We start from the raw sequence: 19,705 nt of genomic DNA, 5'->3' as shown, positions 1-19,705 counted from the left end.
TGATTTAGGTCATCTGGTAACATAGATTATGTTAATGAGATCAAGGTTGTTACAGAAAAAGATACTTATGCAATAATAATGGGAGACTTTGATTTTAGCCATATTGATTTGGATTATGTGGAGTCAAATAGTGAAGGAGAAAAGTTTCTTGAAGTGATTGAAAATGATTTTCCATATCAAATGGCCAGAAAGTCAACAAGAGGGGAATTCATTCTAGATTTGTTGTTAAGCACTAATGAGGATTTTGTTAAAAGAGTTGAATTGAGAGAATATATAGGAAAGAGTGACTATTATATAATTACGTTGTTTTAAATTCAAGACATGCATGTTACTAAATGAAGAAAAGGATAATGAGGAAGATCACACCGAATTTGCTAATTATAGACATAAAAAGGAAAATCTGGAATAAATACTTTAAGTTTAAGAAGTTTAAATAAACTGAGTCATAAGAGAGAAGATTTTAAAATATATATAGAAAAGTTAAAGATTTAGTTAAAAGGAAATTAGGATATCAAAAAAGGGATTATAGTAAACAGCTGGTTGATTATGTTAAAACTAATAACAAGGATATTTTGAGCATATTAAGGATAAACAAAATGTTAAAGTGGAGGTTGAGTCCTTAAAGGATGCTGATGATAAGAGTTTTGTTGAATAAAATGTAATGACCGAGCGTTAAATATTCTTCATCATTTGCTTTTACAAAAGAGAAACTTTTCAAAGCCCCAGATCCTGAGTATCCTTAGGGAAATATTGGAATTTATCTGAATCATGTATATATTAATCCACTGGTGGCCAGCGAAAAGATTGAGGAATTATAAATAGATAAAGCACCAGAACCAACTAAAGTTTTCCAAGGGTTTTATAAGAGGTTAAAGATCATACAGATGTGCCTCTCTCTTTCATTTTTGGTAAGTCAGCAGACAGTGGGCAGGTGCCTGAGGATTGGAGAGTTGCTGATGGGCTAATGTTACTCCTAGGCTATCTAAACTAAATTAAGATCTGACTTTAAATGAGCTCTTAAATGAGACAAGGATAAAAATGTACAGGTAAAAGTAGAAGAAAGAAGACGCTTTATTAGCTTTAAAAAATCAAGTACTAGCTTGCTATGTAACCATCAGTTTCATTATGAAAAAGACGAACTAATAACCCAGGAAGGCTGGCTATCTTTCAAAAACTTCAGTAAAAACACCGAAAAAGTGCTAAATTTCTAAATACGGTAATAATAATTAAAAACTAAATTATTGGTAGATCGAAATAGAAAAAAAATTCTATACTACGGTATAGACCGTTATTTTGGTCTGGATATTTTTTCCTCTTTTTTTTCTATACCTCGCCTCTCTAACATTTTATAATTACAGATCCCCTACGACCGTTTTCTCCATATGTCATGTCATGCATTTAATAGTTTTATCACCGGCTGTGCGTCTGGTTACTTAACAACAGCTTCAACGTGTTCTGGTACTTCAATTTATCCGCTCCAAGGGCTGCGCCCTTTCTCAATGAGTTTGGCTAATATAGTTTTTCACTCAATTACGAATCATCGGTGGAGTTTCGAAAGGCACTGTAGCCCCGTCAAAAGCACTTATACTGCAACCCAGGCGATAGTGTGTTGCTGCCAAGTTCTAAACTTCTACATCTTCTCGAGCGTTTGGCAGAGAAATATACTACCGATGCGGGAGCAGTAAATGGAAATACTAACCTATTTATATAAGCAGTGAGAAGTTCGTGAACAAGGAGCAGGGAATAAACACAACATCCTGACAAGTGACACGAAGTCGCAATGGCACGTGTAGCCCAGGCTTGCGGAAAAATACCGGAAATTTCTCTGAGTGTATATACTTAAACACCAGGCCCCAGATGCGACTGAGTATATTATTAAGGGTTAAATAGGCGGGGTGCAGTCACCGACGAAACACTTGAACAATATTAGAAAGATATTTCTTTTGCCAGAACGTGGACAGTTTCACCTGATATTTTGTCTGCATATCATATTGTCGAAAACGGCATATACTATTTTTAGAGGCCATATACGTCTATGACCTTTTTAAGTTGAGAATTGTATTAGTAACTGGAATTATTTATTACCTTCTGGTAACGCTAGGCGTATTTTACTAGACCGAAACAGATTACTGAATGTGATGATTAAGACATAAATGGCTCAAATGGCAGCTTAAAGGGTTTTATTTTTAAATAACAAGAGAATTGAAAAGAAGAGAAACACTTTTCCATATAGCATATTATCTAATTGCAAATTATACCACCTACCACTACAACAAATATCTTAAGCTGTCGCTGATGTTGTGGGTTGCTGTAATGTTTTTAACTGAATCAAATATTCACATATACCAAAATTAATATTTCTGTTGATTCTCGGCTTCATTCTTTTGTAATTTAAAGTTACAAAAATTTGCTTGCAGTTCCCAATATTATATTTATTTACACTAAAGAAGAAAGGCGGAAGTGTTTGGTGTAAACATTTATTTATTTACTTATAAAAGAACGTTCATGAAAGCTGTTGCGTGAATAAAACTGTTCCTGAACCTTCTGAAATTCATTTTACTTTAAAGCTTTAAAAATGTTAGTAAAAGCAGCGAAGCTTTTGAAAAACTTATCGTTTTAGAAATTTTCGTAACTGTTATTTAAAAATATCAAAAGGTTAAAATCAAATAATGGAAACATTGCATGCATAAGATTCCTTCCCAAATTACCACTTGCTTTGAAAATGTATTTGAAATAATACTGAAAGTATCTATAAAGTTAGCGAATTAATAGCTTTTAACAATCTAACCTTTTCATACAGTCTTATGAAATCTAGCCGCTGAATGTTCTCTTAAAATTGACAACAGTGTTGAATTATTTGAAGTTACACCTATACATATATATATATAGAGAGAGATTTTTGAAACACGTTATACCTTAAAGAGGTCTGACTTTCCATTGAATAAGTAGGAATATTTTGTGTTGTCAATACATCTACGGAACATATAAATAAATATAACTAGCAAAAATTGTGTGATTATTTTAAATCATTTTTTTGAATCAGAGAAAGGTAATAATATACAGTTTTATCACATGTTTATGTATTTGTCGACAGAGGGCACTGAAATATAATTTCGTAATACTGTGTGCAATAACTGCTACACTAGCAAAATGTCTGATATCCTTTGCTTAACCTTTAACATTAAAAGTAAAACCAGTTACCGAACTATTTTAAACAGTTCTATTATTTGGTAAAAACTGCGTTAAAACAGTCTCCTTGCTTAATTTAACTTGTAGTAGCGAATAATTAGGTTTAGAAGTACAGTAAATGTTCAGTAAACTTTATACTTCATGATAAGTATCTCTTGTGAACACTGAATATTTTAAAAGTGAGTAAACATGTCAGTTGTAAAGGAGTATTTCATGTAATAAGCTACAAATAATAATAAAACTAGGAAATTCGAAATTTCGGTCCCTGGCACTTCACTAGACAGACAAAATTTGGCTTGACAGTATATGTCAAATATTTTTTAGGTAGTTACACTAGTACCACGCACGACCAACTAAACATAATTTTACAATCACTAAAACAGAGCTGTTCATTAGATCTAATTTACCATGCTTATAAGTTCAACTTTTCAGCTTGTCTGTCATTACGTTTCAAGGCCTGCTGGTAGTATGTTTCTATGGTACTCAAGTGTAAGAATACAGAAATTTCCGAGAACTGGTGCGTAAATCTTGACGTTATTAATACTTTATAATAACACTTCAGATTTAGATAAGTTTCATGATACAACAGCGTAGGTATGATATTGTCCTTTTATTGTTTTAGACTAATTAAAGGCCCGGATGGCAATCACTTGGCAATCATCATAATAATACAGATATTTTACAAGGAATGTGATGTGCCAATATAACACCGTTTGAAGTAGAAAGATCAACGAATACGTGCTTGAATGTTTAATAAATACGCCTAAACCGCCCACAGTGACAACCTTATCTTAAGTGTTTCCTTAAATGTTCACCAGTAAATATTGGTAAAAGCAAGACATTGCTTGAGATTGTTTCATTTTTGAATCTAGCGTGAAGTTGTGAGAACATCAACTTTACCACGACCCTTATAGTCCAGTAGTTGTGTTGTATATTGTTTCAATGTAACTGTTTGTATACGTGTGAAAGAAGTAGGTCACGTGTAGTTAAACATGTCTATGTTTATTATTCATCAACCATGGGAACACTTTTAACACTGAGTATATATATACATGAGAAGAATCCCTTATCAAAATTTGAAAATAATAATCAAAACGTCTTTACATTCGTGTGTTGTATTGAAACATGTGACTACGAAGAGAGGATGAGTAGGAAATCTAAAAAAAAAATCTTAATTTTATCAAAACTAGAGGCGTTGCTAGGTGCTTAAATGATTCGGGGCTCGTGCACATGGGCGCTGGAATTTTCGGCATTTTAGTATGATATCGATCATGCTTTTCTATTCTGGTATTTCAAGACACCAAGTGGGCATTCGGGGCACTGTCAAACAGCCCCCGCGTGCCAGCACCTAGCAATCCCCTCTGGTCAAAACTAAAAGAAATGTAATCAAAATATCATAATAAATGATTGATGTTGTAAATAAATAAGTAATTTTGTGTTATTAATTCTTATTCGAATAATTCTTTTTTGTTTTTGTTTTGTTGTTAAGCGCAAAGCTTCACAATGGGCTATCTGTACTCCGCCTACCACTGGTATCGAGCCCAGATGTTTAGCTTTATAAGTCCTCATACTTACTGCTAAGCCACTGGAAATCATTTTGATTTGTAAGTGACTTAAAAATAAATTTGATTATAAATGCACTTCGCTTACTTAATATAGTTCACACCGAAATAGTTGTTGCTCATGTAATTTATAATATAAATAGGCCAAATAGCACTTAGATCACTAATTAATATATATGTAGTATCCTAGCCGGTCTGATGAGCTCTGGTATTGGCCAAAGGCCTCTTTGATACTGGATATGGCAGATATAGTATGGTTGAGATATTATTACATATTCTTCTTTGCTTCACTTATAAATTTTTACAATTTCTAGCTTAGATGACACTTATGATGAGAACGCATGCTACTCAACTAAGACCTTCGTCTATCTATTGCGTGGCGGGAAAAGGGGCATAGCGTACTTGTGAAAAGCTAGATAAATATAAGTGTCACAACAACAAAATTAAGAATAAACTGCAATTGTCGTAAGCATCTATAAAAATAAAAAGTGTAATATTAATGTTATTGTTTTAAATAGCGATTTTTTTTAATAACGTGTATTTGTTGAGTAGAGTTACATTCTACACTGCTGAGGTAGTGAAAACTAATACTCATAGTCGTAATTTTTCTAATAGTAATATTCTCAGAATTTATATCTAGATTACAATTATGTGTGTGATTTAAATTATTTCTCCCAAAATCTATTAATATAAAAATGAGCCCACCTCCAGTGGCACAGCGGTATATCTGCGGACTTACAATGCTAGAAACCGGGTTTCGCGTACCCGTCGTGGGCAGAGCACAGATATCCCTTTGTGTAGCTTTGCGCTTAACTTCAAACAAACAAACAATATAAAATGAATGGAGATTCTGTATTTCATTGTATCTATTGCAGATATATAAATCAATACATTACTACAGGTTGCTAAATTACTAAACTGCTAGTTCATACACACATTGGTATTCATTTCAGTGTAACGTGAGGTGCTGAAAATTGCCAGAACGTATACAATATTGCTCATTCTCTCTCTACTCACTTTAGCATAAAACATTCTGTTTTTTACTACATGGCCCGGCATTGCCAGGTGGTTAGAGAGCTCGACTCGCAATCTGCGGGTCGTGGGTTCGAATTCCCGTCACACCAAACATGCTCGCCCTTTCAACCGTGGGAGCGTTATAAAGTGACGGTCAATCCCACTATTCGTTAGTAGAAGAGTAGCCCAAGAGTTGACGGTGGGTGGTGATGACTAGCTGCCTTCCTTCTAGTCTTACACTGCTAAATCAGGGACGGCTAGCGAAGATAGCCCTCGTGTAGCTTTGCGCGAAATTCAAAATAAACAAACAAACCTTTACTACAGTACAAACGATGTAAATATAATTAATCAGTAGGAGGTTTCAATGAGATTATAAGTGAATTAGATTGTTTATGTAGATATGTTAAGGGTATTGAGAATGTTGAGGTGAACTTAGGAAATCAAATAACGAAAAAAAAAAGATGTATCTGCCTGTAATTATGAAAGATATAGTGTGGCATAGTTTTGTTAAAATTAAGAGATTTTCACTATACAACTCAACCTAAACGTACATGTCCGGCAAATGCTGAAGATTAATGAAAATTTAATCAAAACAGAATTGCCCATAGCTATGCAAAAGCTTCAAGTTTTAAAAACAATGCTATGATGTCTTGATTCCAATTTTGAATTCACTTCCACCTGAAACTGCCTACTTTAAACATTTGTCAGTAAAAACTCTTAATGATTATGCATTTAGCATAGAATATTTTGTAGAAGTAATTTAGATATGATGAAGTATCTGGTAAAAATCTAACAATTACATTATGTACATAATTTGGACTCCTACTCTGAAGACACTACTATCTACAGAGATGTTCTTTCAGAGGTTTTCAAGAACCATCAGTCAAATTATGACATAGAAGGACTAGTATATCAGTGGTTTATGACAAATGAGTATTTTATTCAATTTGATCTATTATTTAATATTGTTACGTTTCTAGTTGTTTGTTAATTTCCCTGTATAAATTCTTCCCGAGGAACTTCAACGATACAAGTCCTTTCTTAAATAAAACTAGTTTATTTTTTCTCAATACAACTTTGCAATACACTTAATTTCCACAGTCAATTTAACTTAAACACACGCTATAATTCAGTAAAGTGCGTGAATCGTTGTTACGGTCACTACCGCTCACTTGACTCGATTATCTGTCTCTATATCTCCCTATCTGCAATTATTTGCCGAACTTATATATACAAAAATAGAGGGCGTCTGGCAAACACTGAGCCTTCGTGATCCTTATAGAAACTCATCACGTGTTACCAGCGTCACGTGACTTCTGCTGTCGTGACAATATTATATAACTAAAATGTAAAAACGTTGATGTATAAAAATTATGTGTTTTTTGAAGATTCTACAATATGATCTGTATATAGAGAAGGAAATTATTGTTTTATGCAATACTTATGTATAAACTCGTCTTCAAAGTCTATTGGATCTATTGTTATATTCCTTCCATGGTTCTAAATTCAACTCATCCCCTGCTGTAAAACAACAGTCTTTTTCAGCTAATATATATTCACAGTCTTACATTCACAATTATCTGCAAGTCCAGGAACTTCATACTCACTAGCTTCCAGAAAAGTTAACCCACAAATTCTACCAATATTCTATTATTTTGATCCAATGATAATGAAGAAAAATTGTATATCAAATAGAACCTCTCAAAAATTGACAGAAGCCAGCTACTGGATGGTTTTTATGAAGAAATAACAGGACCAAACTTTGTAGGTATGAAGTATTTACAAATATATTTTTTCTAAATCCAGTTTTTAAATACATAGATTTGTGCTTTGTATGGTATTTTATGTGCAGAAAAAATTAATTAAACTGAGTTCAGTATTATAATTTATTTTCTTAACTACTATATAATTGCTTTATTCAGTTGCTATTAATATTTTTGAAGTTAGAATTTCCACATATTTTTGTAGAGAGTTATGTGCTATTTTAGCTTATATTTTTTTATTCTATTGTAATTTATATTTCTCTTAATTTAGTTTCCTGACAAACTTTGAGTGCAATGCTATTCACAGTAATGTTGTTAAATACTGTACTTTGCACAAGACCTGGAAATACTGGAAGCTAAGGTAATTACATTGGTATTTTATCTATGTAAGTATGATAAAGGTAACACCTGTAGATTTAGAAATTGTCAAAAAAATTAAGTTATAAAGTTATTTTAGTGAAATTAAAAACTTTTAATATCAGACATGTTTCTAAATATTTGGAAATGAGTTCTTATAATTACCTAAATATCTTACTTTTATTACATACTGTGAATGTCAGTCTTTCTACACTTTTTATAACATTTCATCAACACGATCTCAAAGAACAATACTTCTAAACTTTGCTGATGTCAGCCATAGTTGGTCATTGTATAATATTTATGCCACTGATTACTAAATAGGGAGTAGCTGTGGCAAAATCGGTAAAGTAGTGTGAGTATATGTAATTCAGTATAAATTAAATTGCTAGTGGTTGATTCAGTCTGATTCATGTTGGGAAAATTATTTTTATATTGGCTTTTAAAGGTTTTATAATAAAGCACAATAGCTCTGGTGGAGGACAAGTTTAGGAACACTAGGAAAAGCCTAAACTAGATTATTGAGTATGTAGTATCAAAAAAGAAGATAAAAGTAGAGAGTATTTGAGATAATAAAAATTACAAAAACATATGTTTGGGATATTAAATTTTTTCCAACACATTGTTGATAAGCAAATAATAATGAATCTATTAAACAATTCTTATCAGGAATGAAATCTCAGAAGAGACTAGGTCCCTCAAGGCAAGATGCAAAAGCAATCAGAGAAAGAATAGACTGGACATTTCCTGATAGACAAGAGATATTATTGTTCAAGAGAAATTGATATCAAACTAAGAAATAGAGTTTTTATTTAGTGAAGATGACATAAAGACAGTTATATGAAGATTATGTTCACAGTATGTCATATCTCTGCTGCACATCATAAGTGACAGGCCCCTATTTAGTCATGTTTGATGCTCCAAGTAATGCTACTAGTTTGATATCCATGATTTAAAGAATATAGAAAATGTATGCACTTATTAATTCTTGTTAGACTTGTAAAATATCAAGGTGCACTTCTCATATAACACCCTGACTGGAATCATATTATATATATGTATATTGTTTTTCCCCTAGATGGTATTGGAGCTGACAAACCTCAACCATAGAGATCTAGTAAAGGAGTTCATCAGCAGTTTAGAAAAATATGCACCTATAAAAATCAGATGGCCTCATACAAAGAGCTTCCCATTTAGAGAGAATGTCATCTGAAATTTAATTTGTTTTGCAGATATGAAAAATGCCTTGCTCTTCTTCTATGCAACTTGAAAGAATCTCTTTCCAGACTTCTTTTCTAAGGAAGAAACAAAATCACAAACACATATAAAACATCCATTTATTATTAGTGATAGATCAGATCATTTTCATCTGAAACTTCATATTTTTTCATGGCCAGAAACCAGGACAGTTGTATGAGTGTGTAAGAACCTTTCACATGCTTTGTTTATTCTTATGTGTGCATTTTACATCTTTAATTTAAAGTATCCAAAATTGATGGAGGAATAAAGACACAAAAGTTCTTGGAATTGTTGTTAAGATAAATACATCCTAATGAAATATTACAGAAAAGTTTTCCTAATATATATTTTTTACCTTTCTAATTAATAAGTTTTTGAATATAGAAAACATTATATCTGACATCCATATCAATTTCGGAAGAAATCCAACGACATGGTGGATTCATGGATTTCCTGTTTATTAAAGCACGTGTATTTTTTTCTTTGGAAAAATTATATAGAAGTTTTATATGAAAGTCAGTTTTGTTTGTCATTTGTCATCTTTGATGTACTTCAACTGATATATGTTTCTTATGAAACAAGTTTAAAAACATTGTTTGTAAATTTAAAGTAGACAAACCCAATTAATTTTTTTTTATTTTAAAAACATTTAAGCTTAGTTTCATATATCCAGTTTCTTATTGGTGTTAGAAATTCCTATACAACATTTCATCTCATAAGAGAGAAATTTTCAAGTATACAGTTCAGAATTCAAAGAAAACAGAAATTTGCATTACTTCTGAATTCTGAACTTTGCACTTGGGATTGTCTTTTTTTATAAGATAAAATTTTATGCCTGAATCTCCAACAATCATAAGAAGTTGAATTTAAGAATAGTGATAATATTAATTTGTGAGTCTCTCCTGAAAAGAATAAAGTGTATGAAACAAATTTAATCTTTGGTTTTAATTTCTGTTTGAAATGCATAATAATAATAACATATATATGTAGTCAGTGAGACAAGAAAAGTCTGATGGACACTGCATGGTAACAATATGACTCCCGGGTAGTTGTTTCATGAAAAGAAGCCATACTTCATAAATAAAATTCATTTTCTAATTTTTTTTCCATTGTCAGTGTATTTGATAAGCATGGTGAATCTCTTTTATTCTTAATGTACCATTATCTGCACAGCTGTTGATTTTAAACTAAAACTGATTATTGCATGACCATGTGGAAAATATCCCATGAGTTTCTGCAGAGTGTTCAAGCTCCAAAACATGTAAATGTTAAAGAATCTAAATTATCCTGCAATAGAATTAGATTGTTTTTTCCAAACCAAACATCCTTTCTAATTCAAGGTATTTGCATCAGAGACTTCTGCATTGACTGTTTAAATATGAGTATTTTTCAATGACTTCATTAAATGTATCCTCTGAATTTGATGAAAAGCTGGAATGATTGTATGACTAATTGAATACAAATTGTTGAAGTACCTTTTTTCTGTAGACTGTAGAGCAGAGATTGGTCATGCAATTAATAATAAATTTGTAATTCTCTGTGACGGGCTATTTAAATTTTTGTGAAATGAACTTTTTTTGCTATTGTTTTCTATTTAATAAACTGATAAAGAAGTTTTTGGAATAAATACCATGGAAAATCTTCTGTCAACTGAAAGCAAAGTACCAAATTGTTTCATAATGTTATGTAAGTCATTTTTCAACAATATATTATCCTGTCAATCTGTTCCATGTGAAGTAAAAACTTAACTAGAGTCTTTAACTTACTTCGTGTTTAGCTTACTTTTTCATAACATCTTTACAGGCTTTACCCTTTCTTATAATCTGGCTCTTTTTTTATATACATATATTTATATAGCTGACCCCTTTATTCTCACTTGGTTGTTTTTGCACATGTGAAATGTTTTTATCAGATTACATTCTTCAAAGGATAAATACAACATAATCCTGAGAGATCAAGTAACATGATTTATATAAAATGCTATTAACTCACTGATTTAAACCTAGGGTTATAAACTAATAAATTAAGGTCATTATGAAAAGCATTAGCTACAGTTTCGGCTGTAGCTATTGCTTTCTATAATGGCGTGATCTAAAAATATAGAAAATGTTAGTTATGACGCATATGTTAATTTAAACATGAAGAAAATAATAAGCTAAAATATATTCTTCTGTGCTGATTTTTATAGCACTCTTTACATTGTCAAATTGTCTCTGCTTCTTATTAACAGTCCCCCGATGAGTCAGAGGTAAGTTTAGGACTTCCAGTGCTAAAATCCGGGACTCGATTTCCCTCAATGGATAGAGCGCAAATAGCCAATTATGTAGCTTTGCGATAACAAAATGATAACGTCGGTACTAACGTTATTAGTTGCTTAATAACATAATTAATTTGGATAACATTTTATCACGTTTTGTGATGACTTAGGATAACACAATGACTTCAAAATATTACAAGTATAGAATAAGGATGATTTAGGGACGGAAATCCCAAAAAGTACAGAGACATGGTAGGGATGAACACACAAAACCATACAAAAGTCTCTATGTAAGTAGTCAAATCTTTCCAAAAACTATCATCGGCAACTAAATGTTGAATTCCTCTCATTGGCATGAATTCAAGTTGGAATAAAAGCATTTAATCTGAATAATGCTATAATGTCCTACAATGGCTTGTTCCCGTAAGCTTGTAAAATTGTCTCAGTGGCTACTCATATCGGGATCTTTGCATGGTTTTGTGTATTCATCCCTACGTTGTACGTTTCTGTACATTTCGGCATTACCATCCCAATATTATCCTTATTTTTCAATTTTTTTTATTTGTTTTCCCTCTTATCTTAAACAATACCAATGAATATTTTATAATGAATGGTAGTCGCTATGAAAGCAGCAGTTTTAGCCTGGCGTGATGAGTTGTCTTGATGGACATCATATGTTGAAGTTAGTGAAACGCTACACTACTTCTTCACTCCACAGGTTAAAATGCAACATTTTTGTGTGTAAATCATTGAAACAACTTCAAGTATTGGTGAGCTAGGTCTTCTGACGTCAGAATCAGAATAATCAGCAGAACATTTGGCTGTAACGTTACTCGCCGGTTCTCTACTTTAGCGATGATTTTTGGCTAAACTGACGGTCTTAATAGTTTTTGAAAACCTAAGTCCCTTAGATTGTTGTAAGAGAGATTTCAGACAATGATGAGCAATACATAATATGCGACGACCATTTTTCCCGTCCCATCCCTACATACTAAGCACTGCCGTGCTTAAGAAGAAGTATCGATGCGATGATGCATAACAACATATACAAGGTGTATTATAGTGTGGTGTGTACATTATTAAAAGACCTATATGCATTCTATAAGTAAAAGGACCATTGTATCTAAATCACGGCAAAAATTTAGACAGTATGTGCGTCAAAAACAAGCTAAATATCCAGTAAAGCAAATTTCTTTAGGTTCATAAATTTTAAACGTAAAAAATGAATTGTACATGATGATTTATACTTTCTTACAGACTGAAAAAATTGTTTGACTATGTAGCCCGTTTGACCACAACCAAGACTACCTTTGGGATCTTTAAACTATACTGTCTTACTGTGAAGCAACCAGGTTATAGCGAGTGTGTGCTAAACAGGATTGTAACCGGCGAGAAAATAACTTGTCGAAACCAGTTTAGTATAGCACATATGAAATTAACCTATGAGCTATTATATTATCTTAGGCCAATTTGCTTCTTTCAGAAATTCCTATTGTAAATATCGTTTTATTAGATGTCTTCGTTTACGTATAGCAAACACGAAATAGAACTGTTGAAACCTTTCAAAATCAGCTGGAGATAAGTTGTTTATAAAACTACATATTTCGCCAATCTACTGATCTATATATTTCTGTCACTTTCGAACATTACAGAAAGATAAATTAAAAATATGCAGGAAAAGTATACTTACTGTCGTATATATCTCTAAGTTAAATTAGTAAGGATTAATCTCAAGCGCAATGCCTATTTTTGCCATGTAACAGTGTATTGATGTAAAGAAAGAGAAGAACCAGGTGATATTCTTCGTTACGTTTTGAGAACTACTTAATCAAACCACACATTTGAGTTAGCGCAATGCTAGACAGCCTCAGTCTTCATTTTCGTAATAGCAAAGGAAATTTATGAATAACTACACAACCGCTGTGAATGATCAACTATGATAAGCACACACACACACTTATACATAACACATAATTTAGAAGGGAAACACAAGCATAATCGTGTGTAGTATTACTCGGTACAGGCTATACACAGTCTATGTACTAGACATGAAATGAAACATGAGTGGACTGAACAATTCGGATCGCTCTTGGGGTATACTGTGACACTCCTGTTTAATAATTGTATCATAACCTCCTATTATATCTCAACTAAACAACGAGATGTTATTTTCTAAACTGCAAAGCCCTTTGTGATTTTTTAAGATAAGTAAAAACATAGAATTACCAGTCGTTAATCTTCGATAGCTAGTGGGCGTGTAGTAATCTTGTTCGTGGTGACATGTGGAAGAAACTTAGGTCAACATGACGTCATGTTTGTAGACCGAAAGCTCATTTGTAATGGCAACGTGTGCTAATAATATTCTGTCATCCTATAAATATAAACTACTCACTTAGCCTTGAAAACAAAATTAAAATCTTTAATAATATACTATCTTAGTAGATTAACACCCAGTCCTAATATTCTTTTTTGCATTAATGAAGTAATAAATGAAGAAAAATTAACAATGTATTCAGAAATTTCAGATGAGTTTGTCATGTTACTTTCAAAATTGTTTGTTTTTGTTTGTTTGTTTTTTGAATTTCGCGCAAAGCTACACGAGGGCTATCTGCGCTAGCCGTCCCTAATTTAGCAGTGTAAGACTAGAGGGAAGGCAGCTAGTCATCCCCACCAACCGCCAACTCTTGGGCTACTCTTTTACCAACGAATAGTGGGATTGACCGTCACATTATAGCGCCCCCACGGCTGAAAGGGCGAGCATGTTTAGTGTGACGGAATTTCGAACCAGCGACCCTCAGATTGCGAGTTGAGCGCCCTATCCACCTGGCCATGCCGGGCCTGCTTTCAAAATTACTGTGACAGTGTAGTTTAAGCTTATTGATTCAAGAATATATGAAAGTAATAACTTATTGAAATTTTCACAGCTATATATTTAAGGAGATTCTTGAAGAAACTGGTAGTTAAATTGGAAGGGAATGAAAACGCATGCTGTTGATGTACTTGCTTTTTGTGTTTTCTCTTTTAAATGTAAGATCACGCAGAATTTTCTGCAATTAATCATATGTTTGAATGGTGTTACTTTCCATATGTCGTTTAGTAACTGTCAGAAATTATGCACCAAGTGATGTACTTTCTTGAAAACCTTGATCCTACGGGAAAAAATGCTTCGGTTTAGAAACAAGAAAAAGTAATTACAGATATTTCTGTATCTTCATATAGTAGACAAATAGAAAACTGAAAAATGACCTACTTTTCAAATGATATACGTTGCACCAAAAAATCCTAAAATAAAATAAATTGATTAAGAAGGGTTATCCTATGTTAACAGGAAAAAACAAAATCGAGTGACACATATATATCTAGAATAGGAAAAACTTAAAAAACAACAACACTAGTGTGGCATTTTCCTGCTGATGGATTTTCCGCAGAGTAGTCAGTTAGGGCTTACTAACTGGAGGTTCGAAGGATACCGAGTTATGGAGTATGTATCTGTTTATATCTTCGTCAGAAAAAAAATAGAACCACGGTAGGTGCACAAGAAAGATCTTATATAACAAATAACACAGCAAACAAGGGAAAGTGTGTCTGTTATGGTTGTGTAAGATTGGAAGAGATTTTTTGTTTGTTCATAGTTAAGCACAAAGCTACACAAAGGACTCTGCCCATCGCGGTTATCGAAACCCGATATTTAGAATTATAAGCCTTCAGACTTATAATAACAACTTACTTAAGCCAAATTTGCACATCTGTACGAGACCACTGTCCACTCGTGTTCGAATGCTGGGGTGAGTGATACTCCAGGCCATTACAAAATTGGCTGACAGAAAAGATACTTTTTTATTCCTGGATGTCACATGCTGTTTTCCTTGCAAGAAACTCAATTAATTGTGAAATAGGGAAGAGGTCCCAAACAGAATTTAACAGAAGCAAAGTTAAGGTTTGTTTGCTTGAGCAACTCCCCACTTCCAAACTGAACTGTAAAAATATACGGACATTTTGAAAAAAATACATATTAACTAAGGTTGTTGAAAACACACGGTAACAACCTGTGCCACATTTCCTTCCCCCTTTATCTCCAGGTTGATTTGATTCCAACAAAAAACTCAAAATTTAATTCCACATCACTCAATAAATTACATAACATGTCCTTTTACCAGTAAAACCAGATGCTCAACAATACTAAGCATATAGAAACAGTTACATATCACATCTACTCCCTTTAGGAGGGCATAGTCTGACACACTACACAGCACAATATAAAAACACAGGAATGAATAATTGTCTGTTTGTAATTAAACACAAGGCTACGCAATGGACTATCTGTTTCTAGTATTTTAAGTCCGCAGACATACCGCTGTGCCACTGGGGGGCATACAGGAATGAAGAAAACACCTTTTAACAAAGAAGTCTTTACATATAAAACTGCTATTTAATAAAGAAGCAAAGTGATAATGAAAACCTCACATAATACAAAACATTTTAACTACTAAAAGCATACTTTATACATTAAAAAACTTTTAACAAAGAAATACATAAAAACCTTAAACAAAGAAAGTTAGATATGTGACAAAAATAAGCCTCTTAATAATGAAAGTTAAAAATTAAATAAAAATCCTTTAAATATATTGTTCAAAACAACTTTTCCACCCGAGATACCTATCTAAAACAGCTAAAACATCAAAGAAGAAATACATTTAAAAACAAAATATCGTGGCACCAAAAAGTCCAACCTTACAACATACATAAAACTTCATAGATGTTAAAAAAGTGTGAGCAACCTACCAAAGTTTAAATTGAAACCAAACCCTTTTTAAAATTCAAGAAGCCATACAAAGTCAAATACCCAACTCTCTCATAACAAAGGTCAAAATTAACATATGAAAATACCCTGGAAGCCTACGACCTTTTCTCTACTACTGTGTCGTTATTGAACCAACAAAGCCTGGGTTTAGTAGGAAAGAAGTGGGCTGGAGTGAGACTGCAAAGTTTGGTACCCATACGAGTGGCCATGATAAATAAAACACTGCTCAGATACTAAACTTTTTTCCGAGTATAAAAGCTTACTATCACCAACCTCTTGCCTACCTCTCTACTTCCTTCAGCCACAAGTTAACTATGGAGAAGAATAGCTATCTTCCCATGAAAATCTTACTCCTCACCTCCAGTATTCCTGCACAGTATGCATTTCTATGCACTTTAACTGGCTTTGCGCTGTAAGTATGTTAAGATATCATTCATACAGCTGGGTAATTGGGAATATTTTCAGCTGCATGATTGAAAAAAATCATCATAATCAAATTAAACATTGAGTACACCAAGTTTACATCTGTTATATCAGTTACACCGTTTATGAATTTTACTTTCCACAAATAATTTCACCTTGTTCACTCAAATTTCAGTCTGAACAACTCAAATGATATTGGCCAACACTCACTGAATACAGATCAAACTGTGTTTTTCTGCAGGCATGATACGAGCCCATATGTTACTCTTATCTAGTTCCAACAAATCCATTATCTGTCAAATATTTCAATGTGAAAACTAAAACATTTGCAAAAGCATAAATAAAAACAACAGCTTACTATTTATTAAAATAATACTTCACAGGCCATTGTCTACAATTAACTTCAAAAACTCTACATAGCAGTTACATCAAATACCTGTATTCTCATTAAAAGGTTTCCCTCTGGTCATGTTTATATTGATTGACGTATGAGTGACGTAATGTAAAGTATCACAAATATATGCCACACTTGCTCACATATAACCACAAACATATACTTACATATCATCACATATGCCAGTAGCTTTGACAGATTACCCAGAACCTGTACACCATTACCACAGTAACTGACTGGAACTACTCTCATTAACTGTTGTTATGTACTACAATTTATCCCGGGCGAGTCTCCAAATTATTACGTAACGTATTATAATTTCTAATAGCCTAAAACTGAGTTAAATGATAATTTAGATTTAGGAAATAAATAAATGTCGATATGTATCCAATTTATGGAACTTGCCAACAACATTGATACACACAGTTTTTAATACAAATATATTTTAATATTCAAACAGTAACACAATTTACAATAACAGTTATTACAAATAATGATCTATGAACAAAAGTCTTACAAACTTACAACCAATATTTTGTCCTCTATCTGGTCTGAAACTTCCTTGATATTTTATCGAGGGTTCACGATGAGCGAATTCATTTTGAGTGGATGTAGATACAATTCACTTAAATGGGAGCTAGCTAGTTCTGTTATTTGCCAGCCACGTACGCCGAGTTGTCCACCGATAAAGTTATATAATGTTTTCGTAAAAGCACTAATGTTCGATGTGAATTCACTAAAGTTAAATAGTTTGTAATGTTCGAAATCTATAAACGTTCCTGGTCAAATATCTTAAATTCCTGATTAATAAGCGGTATAACATTCACAGTTATAGCTTCCGAGGTTTATAGCACACCAACTACGGCAAACCAATAATATATACTGTGTTTTGGCGCATCACGTTGGTTATATTTATAAGCATGAGAAGAGTTTCTCGAAATTTCAGCTTGTGTAACAGTATAAATGATACACCAGTGTTACGTACACACATATATTGTTGATTCTTACACTCGATAAGTTTCTACAATTTTAGTGAATAGGCGGGAATTTCGCAATACAGATTTAACAGTATAAGTTGTGTACATTTCTACATATAAATTTAACTTAAACAAACGTTGGTATTAAAATAGATATAGGATAGTAAATTCGTCACACTGTATATTTGTAGTTACGGATCTTTAATGTGCTACCTCTAGGAGTGGTGAAACTCAAAATACTTTACAGTTCTTATGAAATAAATAACTACTGACAAAACTTAGCTGAACTAGACTATTCAGCCAAAATTTCTTTCAACAGAATTAAATCTTATTCCATTGACACTATATATATCAGTACTTACAGTTGTCCACAGTGAATGTGCATTCCCTGTCTAGAATGGCCACTAGCCATGGACTGTTGGGACACTTTACATAAATTGATCCACTTATGTTAGTTGGAATCACAGAATAATAAATATAGGTAACCTCAGTGAAATAAGACCTATTCTACCAAAACATCACTCAATCCACCTTCCACATGAGTAGAGAACACAACCCCCTCACTACACATGGAGGAATCATACACAGTTAAGTGTACATGTGACAGTTTCCTTCAGGATAACTGTTACTACTTGGATAGAGGTGACGCACAACTACAATAAAACGTTGAAATGGCATTTTACAAGGAAAATCACTCCACATCCTGGAAAGCAAGGATTAAAAACCCTTTCCTTCAGTAATCGTTCAACTACATGACCATCCTAGCTGACTAGTTAACTCGACCAAGTGATCATAAGGTTGTCGTCGGCATCTCAGTTTATCACTGCAGCTGTAAAGTTGTTCTTCTTTACCAACCACTGGGTCAAGTCAGTCTCAGTGACATTTATATTTGGCACCACTAGAAGAGAGGTCTACCTTGCCTTCACCCTGGGCTCCCATAGTTTCAGCATAGGTCTTTCCCTTGTAGACTCATGATTCATCTGTAATACCTCACGGATTGTTGTCGCTTGTGAGGGCTTGCCATCCCATCTGATGACAGGTCAGCTCACCTTTTCACCAGCCAATTGCACCATACCTCTAATTCCCAGATTGGCAACAAACCATCTCTCTTCATGGAGAGGTTTTTCTGCCACTACGTTAATTTTCAGCGGAGTCTTCTGATAATGCTCACATTCTCATCTGCTGATAACATAGCTCATGTTGGTGGACAAGCTCAATCCTTGAGTAGCACACTTCAGTCGTTTAGGCTTCTACCAGGTCTAAGCTCAGTCTCAAGGAAAGAACTTTATCAGGTGCTACAGATAGTCCCCATTTCAAATCATACAACTGTCTTCTTTTAAATTCAGTTATCCCCACATATGTTCAGACTAATGTACTTTACTGGAATGTTCACAAGTCTGGTTGTTTGCCCTCTCAGCGATTGAATAAACCTCTTCAATAACAATGGTCTTTGATCAAGGACCAAAATTTCATCTTCCTTCCTACTCTGTGGTATTTTCCAGTTCACAAATTTTCACCTAGAGTAGTTAGTTAGGGCCCACTAACGGAAAGCTCGAAGTATAACCAGTTATGGGGTATGTGTTTGTTTATCTGCCTGATATCTAACTACATTTGTCATGAAGGGATAGTCAAATCATAGAAGGTGCATAAGAACAATCTTTATTAACAAATTTGACACAATCACAGATAAAACAGCTGTGACTCTGTTAGGCTGGTAGAAGAAAGAAAA

General features: G+C 33.2%; 1 long non-coding RNA gene across 1 annotated transcript; it reads left to right on the top strand.

The window, feature by feature from the left end:
* Positions 1 to 3,632: 3,632 nt before the first annotated feature.
* LOC111085949 lies at positions 3,633 to 10,211 on the top strand. Its single transcript, XR_002610719.1, has 4 exons — positions 3,633 to 3,706; positions 7,461 to 7,533; positions 7,800 to 7,889; positions 8,964 to 10,211. It is a non-coding gene; the product is annotated as an uncharacterized LOC111085949 (long non-coding RNA).
* Positions 10,212 to 19,705: the final 9,494 nt, after the last annotated feature.

The sequence above is a fragment of the Limulus polyphemus genome, unplaced genomic scaffold (genome assembly GCF_000517525.1).
Source record: "Limulus polyphemus unplaced genomic scaffold, Limulus_polyphemus-2.1.2 Scaffold31, whole genome shotgun sequence".
Taxonomy (NCBI): Eukaryota; Metazoa; Arthropoda; class Merostomata; order Xiphosura; family Limulidae; genus Limulus; species Limulus polyphemus.
Note: the sequence above shows the minus strand (reverse complement) of the source record. Positions and strands in the feature narration are given on the sequence as shown.